The 6196-nt window shown below is 44.9% G+C and overlaps 1 long non-coding RNA gene across 1 annotated transcript in view; it reads right to left on the bottom strand.

Moving 5' to 3' along the window:
- The window catches only part of LOC310683259, a 179570-nt gene that overhangs the window by 58975 nt on the left and 114399 nt on the right, over positions 1 to 6196 (bottom strand). The gene's annotated exons all lie outside the window — the stretch shown is intronic.

The raw sequence follows: 6196 nt of genomic DNA, 5'->3' as shown, positions 1-6196 counted from the left end.
TGCCACCAGGTGTGTGTGTGTCCCCCCAGTAGCATTGCAAAGTGGCCCCTTCTGCTTCTATAAGTGAGTGGCTGCCACTTCCAAGAAGTAAAGCACAACACTTGGACCAGAACTGTGTTGAAGCTGAAAATGCCCACCTCTCCTAACAACAGGCACCCTAGTCTCTGCTCAGAGGGGTCCCACAAAGCGCAAGTGCAATGTGAGCCAGTGTGGGTTAGTGGTCAGGGAGTCAGACAAGGACCTGGGAGACCTGGGATCACATCCCCACTCAGCCATCAAAATTCACTGGGTGGCTTGGGTCCAGTCACTGTTTCTCAGCCTAACCTACTTTACAGGGTGGTGAGAATAAAATGGGGAGGGGAGGACTGTGTATGTCGAGCTTTACAAAAAAGGTGGAATACAAATGTAATAAAAATAATAAGTAATGTAGCTCTTCTTATTGCACCAAAACTTTCCCAAGGTAATCCTTGCAGCAGATGGGGTCTTTCATGAGCATAGATCACGGGTAGGCAAACTAAGGCCCGAGGGCCGGATCCGGCCCAATTGCCTTCTAAATCCGGCCCAAGGTCAGTCTGGGAATCAGTGTGTTTTTACATGAGTAGAATGTGTCCTTTTATTTAAAATGCATCTCTGGGTTATTTGTGGGGCCTGCCTGGTGTTTTTACATGAGTACAGTGTGTGCTTTTATTTAAAATGCATCTCTGGGTTATTTGTGGGGCATAGGAATTCGTTGTTGTTTTCTTTCCAAAATATAGTCCGGCTCCCCACATGGTCTGAGGGACAGTGGACCAGCCCCCTGTTGAAAAGGTTTGCTGACCCCTGGCATAGATATTATTATTATTTTGATGTATAAAAAGCCGACTCCACTCTGTCTTCCTAAAACACAAGGTCAGACAGGTTGCCTAAGTGTCTCCCATGGAGTTCTCTGGACTTTAGTAACTGTCAGCCACTTGGTGCAGCAACAGATTCACACTCAATGATGGACAAGAGACTAGTTTATTTGGGTGGAGTGATCAATTATCTGCACTTCATCTAAGCAAAAGCAGAGCTTTTGTAGTGAACCAGAAGACGTCAGCTGGACAGCAGCACCTACTATTCTTGTCAGAATCAATTATTTTAAAACTTGATCCGATCGAAGATCTGTCAGATGCTTAAAAACAACTGTCTGGAGTGATTTTCTTTATTTTGGGATGCTGGAATGTGAAGCTGCTTTTCTGTATTTGTTTTCCTACGTAAACAGCACTAAGAGCGCCCTAAATCCCAAGGGATGCTTTTTGTCTTTCTCTTATCTAATCAGAGGTATTTATGAAGCATCAATCATAGCTGTATCTTTTGCCTCTTTGTGTGGTTGGCGCTTAGCTCTATCAGTATTCAAATATTGAAGGAATGGTAAGAATTTAAATTGCATTGATGGCTGGTGGGAAGTGAAAAATGGTATGCCAGTTATCGCTGCGGGGTCAGCAAAACAAAATGGCTTGTATATTTTTTAGACCTATGTCAGTTTTGCATCTGCTCTGTGGAGATTGTCCAAGAGGATAAGGGACTCGAGAAGACTCTCATCAGTTTCCTGGGATCTTGGTTTGAAGCTTTGGGGCAGGGAAGGCTTAGGACCCATTCAGTCCCAAAAGGGCTACAGTTTCTTTTGAGCAACTTTCCAGCAGGTCACATGCAAGTGGTGGGCAAGACAAGAGACAAAAGAGTGTGGAGCAAAGAATAGAAATGCTACCTTTGTATAATAGGCCAGTTCACACACACACACACACACACACACACACACTCACAGAGAGAGAGAGAGAGAGAGAGAGAGAATGAACGAACAGTGAATCTAGGCTGTGTTGCCTTAGATTGTGAGTGCCAGATGAAAGCTGAGTGCATAAGTAACTCATTCCCAAGATGCATTCCACATTCAGGACAGTTTTTGGTTTTTTAAGTACCTCTTCACACAGTACATAGTTGAACTATGGAACTCACTCCCACAGGACCAACTTGGATGGCTTAAAAAGAGGCTTAGACAAAGGGGTTTTTTGGCTTGTGGTGTTAGTGAATGGGGAGAATGGTGATTGTATTATATCAGGCCAACAAACTTTGTAACCACCAAGTTTGAATGCAGCTCATCTACAGAAAGATTAAACTTCGGTTTTGTTGTATTACCTAGGCAGTGCAAAACAAGGACACATGAAGGGTGGGTTGTGTTTGGTGGGTCACGTGGCCTGCACAACTGTCATCCATTTCACTGCTGGGCTTATGTGGAAGGTATTCCTGATTGCCTCTGCCTGTTAGTTTAAATCGGTCCATCCCAATATCCTTGCCTATCTTTTCTGAGCTTTAGTCATCACAGAGAAACCCAAGGCTTTCTGAATGCCTCCTTCTGGTGTGGTTTGAGAACTAATAGGTGATGAAGCAACACCTATATAAAATGTCATCTTCAGTCATTGCGTGGAAATAACAGTGAACTATGGTTGAGTGGGTTGGTGAGTTCAGAATGAGCCAAGTTGCCAGTTGCTAGAGATGTAAAAGAGAAGCCATGAGAGTGGAATTGGTGTCACAAAAGTCTCAATGGCTTCCGAAAGCAGAAAGTTTCTGCTGTGCAGTAGTGACCTTTGAGGAGCGGGCTCTGCCAGTCCCATAAACATAGCCCCTTCCCTCTCTCTCTTCTGGTGGCACATGCTCCAAGGCAGTTAAGAAGGCAGGCAGAATTTTAGCTGTATAGGATCAAGCAAATTAAATGTCTTTTAGAAGATGAACTATACCCTTGTCTTCCAGAAGAGGGCTTTATTGGATCTGCCTGAACGTGTGAAGTCACATTTCTTTTACTAAATATTGAAGTTCCGCTGCTGATATCTGAGTTCCAAAGTATTCCAAAGCAAAAATAGATCAATATAATTCTATATTAGCATCAAGTGCCAGGAGCTGAAAAACAAGGCTGCTACAGCTGGTGTGGTTTAAAGTAGCCTGAAGGAATAAAAATGCTGTTGAGTATATCTTGCAAGAAGGAATGTCTTCATGCCAGGCCCAAAAATTAAACAAGGGAGCCAGCTGTACCTCCAGAGCAGCACTGGGCAATCTTCTTTAGCTCAAGGGCCACAATCCCTTCAAGGCTGTCCCCAGCACTGGCTGGGGGTAGGTGGGTGTTGTGGTCCAGCACATCTTGGAGGGCACCAGGTTGGTGAAGGCTGCAGACTAAACCGTTCAACACCACCTTCTTTCCACATGGGACTGGCCTTTCTGAACTTTGTTGTTTCTGGAACCTGCTTCTTAAAATGACCCACTTTGTCCAGACTTTTAAAATTATTTAAAAAAAAATCTGTATTTACTGCAGCAAGCATAATTTTCAGAACTCCACTAGTCTTCTATAGTTTCAGCAAGAGACCAAGGCTTCCATTGCATTAACAACAACCCTTGCCTATGAGTCCTGCAGGAAAGAAAATGTGTTCTTATACATGGCAGGATGGGAAAGATCCACTGGGCGCTATAATATTTTGGGCTCTGTAGTCTCACACTTCCTGAGGGTATGAGGGTAAAAGAGCAGGACTCTTCATCCAACATCTTTCTCCACTGAGTCCTTGACATTTGTATGTGACCTCTGGGAGGTTTTAAGCTGAGCTCTTCAAGAGCAAACTCACATTCAATGTTTAATTAAGAATGATAACAGGATAAAATGTTATTGGCCTGGTACAGGGGCTGGTCTGGCTACACCGAGTGCAGGCAGCTGAGCAGCCAGCAACCAAATGGCACCATTTGTGCAATATCTTGCTCTGAGCGCAGGTGGGGGGGGGGGAGGGTGCAGTCACTGCATCAGCAATTCCATAAGAAACCCCCCTGCAGTTTAGGTTCAGAAGAGGAATCCAGGTGCTTCAGTCTGGACTTGGGACCAGACTTTTCAACAATCTGTGCTTACCTTTTGGCATTTATTGCTTCAAAATAATGTATTATTTCCAAGAGAATTGGAACTTGCAAACATAGTTTATTATTTGCATTAAGAGGAGGCAAATGAATTACTAATATATAGCACATTTTTTTTTGTTATATTCTTGTCTTTCCAGCAAACGGAACTCAAGGGAACTAACAGCAATAACATACAAATTTAAAAAGTAATATAATTAAATGCCTTTCACTGCCTGAAACTAATACTCTGAGAGGACTTAAACCATGAAATTATAAAACAATAACATTCTTTTAAAGCTCTCAAAATAACAAAGCGGCTGCAATCCTTAGGCTGCAATCTTATAGCCAAGTAGGCTGGGAATAAGTCTCAATTAGCTCCACAGGACTCACTTCTGAATAGACATGTATAGGCTTGTACTGTAACAGCACTATCTTAGGTACATCCATTCAGAACAAAGCCCCACCGAGCTCAGTTCTTAGGATTCCAACCTAAAAACGATATAATATCTGTATCAATTTCAGCAACATTTGGGGATTTATGCTGGAAGTCTTTTGTAACTCAGCAAAAAAGGGGTTCGCATGGGGCTGAAACAGAGTGGTAGACCTCCAGATTCCTAAACTGTCTCTGTATATTTGACCTTAGATCTTTGATCTTAAGACTGACATTCTAAAGTTGCGTCCTCTCCAATGTCCCCCCTCTCTCACTTATCTGACCTTGAACCTGAATCTATCCTCCTGAAAACAAACAGGCCAGCATGGTTGGCTGCCTTTGTTCAGCTTTGTTAGCTGGCTTGGAACCAGAAACTTTCCTATCTAAGTTATGTACTTCCTATAATAAACAGTTTTGTTATTTTTCTTCAACAAGAGGTCGCAAGTACTCTCTTTAACCAGATCCCCCAAGCGCTACCCTCCACATTCTGCCCATCAATTCAAGAGGTTTCAGGCAAGTGCTTATTGCCAAGTAAATATGCATATGATGGGAGAACATTGGACTCAACTGGCAAAAGGACATCTATCTGGGTAGAAGGGGCTGCAAATAGGTTCTCCTTTCAGGTGGGTGCCATTGCCATTCTAAGAGAACAATGGAAGTGTTTGTGGTGAGTTCTGGCACCTCTTTTTCTTAGGCCTAGTGAAAAAACAAAAAGGCTCAGTAGAAAGAAACCAGGCCCACATTTATCTGGGAATGAAACCTTTTAAATTCGGAGGGATGGGCCCTGCCTAGTCATGCTTAGAGTAGACCCACTGAAGTATTGTACGCATGACTAAGACACGGATCAGCCCAGCAGGAACATGCTGCAACAGGGACCTGGATTGGGTCCAGGGGCTTGTGAGCGTGGCCGGGTTCTAGAAGAGGCAGCCCTATGGGTTGCAGCCCCTCTGGCTCAGTTCACACAATCCTGGGGCTCCGAGGGGCTGGCGTGGGAGTGTGACAGGGCTGTGGGTTTCCCTTTGCGAACATCTGGTTGGCCACTGTGAGACCAAGATGCTGGACCAGGCAGACCCATCCACCTGCTGGGCTCCTCTTACACCTGCAACTCGCAACAGCTGCTTCTTCGTGTAGCACATAGTTAAACAATGGAACTTGCTCCCACAGGAGACAGTGATGGCCACCAACCTGCATGGTTTTAAAAGAGGATCAGACAAATTCATGAAGGAGAGAACTATTGATTACTAGCTGCAATAGCTGTGCTCCATCAGAGTTAGCAGAGAGCCAGTGTGGTGTAGTGGTTAAGAGGGGTAGACTCGTAATCCGGGGAACCGGGTTCGCGTCTCCGCTCCTCCACATGCAGCTGCTGGGTGACCTTGGGCTAGTCACACTTCTTTGAAGTCTCTCAGCCTCACTCACCTCACAGAGCGCTTGTTGTGAAGGAGGAAGGGAAAGGAGAATGTTAGCCGCTTTGAGATTCCTTAGGGTAGGGTAGTGATAAAGCGGGATATCAAATCCAAACTCCTCCTCTTCTTCTGAATGCCAGTTGCTGGAGGCCACGGGATGGGAGAGGGCTCTTGTGCTTGAACCCTGCTTGCTGGTTTCCTACTGGGGCATCCAGTTGGCCCCTGTGAGAACAGAATATTGGCCTGACCTAGCAGACCTTTGTTTTGTTTTGTTCTCATGAGGTGCTGCTCACAAGAACTGCTAGCTCCGCGTGTAGGGTGGTTCATGTGCCTGCAGGACGCAGCACAGTCTTGTGGAGGAATGTGTCCTACCAGATTGAGCACCAGAAATGGAAGTTACATTCTGCCTCCCATACTCAAGGCTTTTTTCCCAGCCAGAACTCAGTTCCGGCCCCTCTCAGGTGGGCACCATTGCCAT

This window comes from Podarcis tiliguerta, assembly GCF_965153285.1.
Source record: "Podarcis tiliguerta genome assembly, chromosome: 8".
In the NCBI taxonomy this organism is placed as follows: domain Eukaryota; kingdom Metazoa; phylum Chordata; class Lepidosauria; order Squamata; family Lacertidae; genus Podarcis; species Podarcis tiliguerta.
Note: the sequence above shows the minus strand (reverse complement) of the source record. Positions and strands in the feature narration are given on the sequence as shown.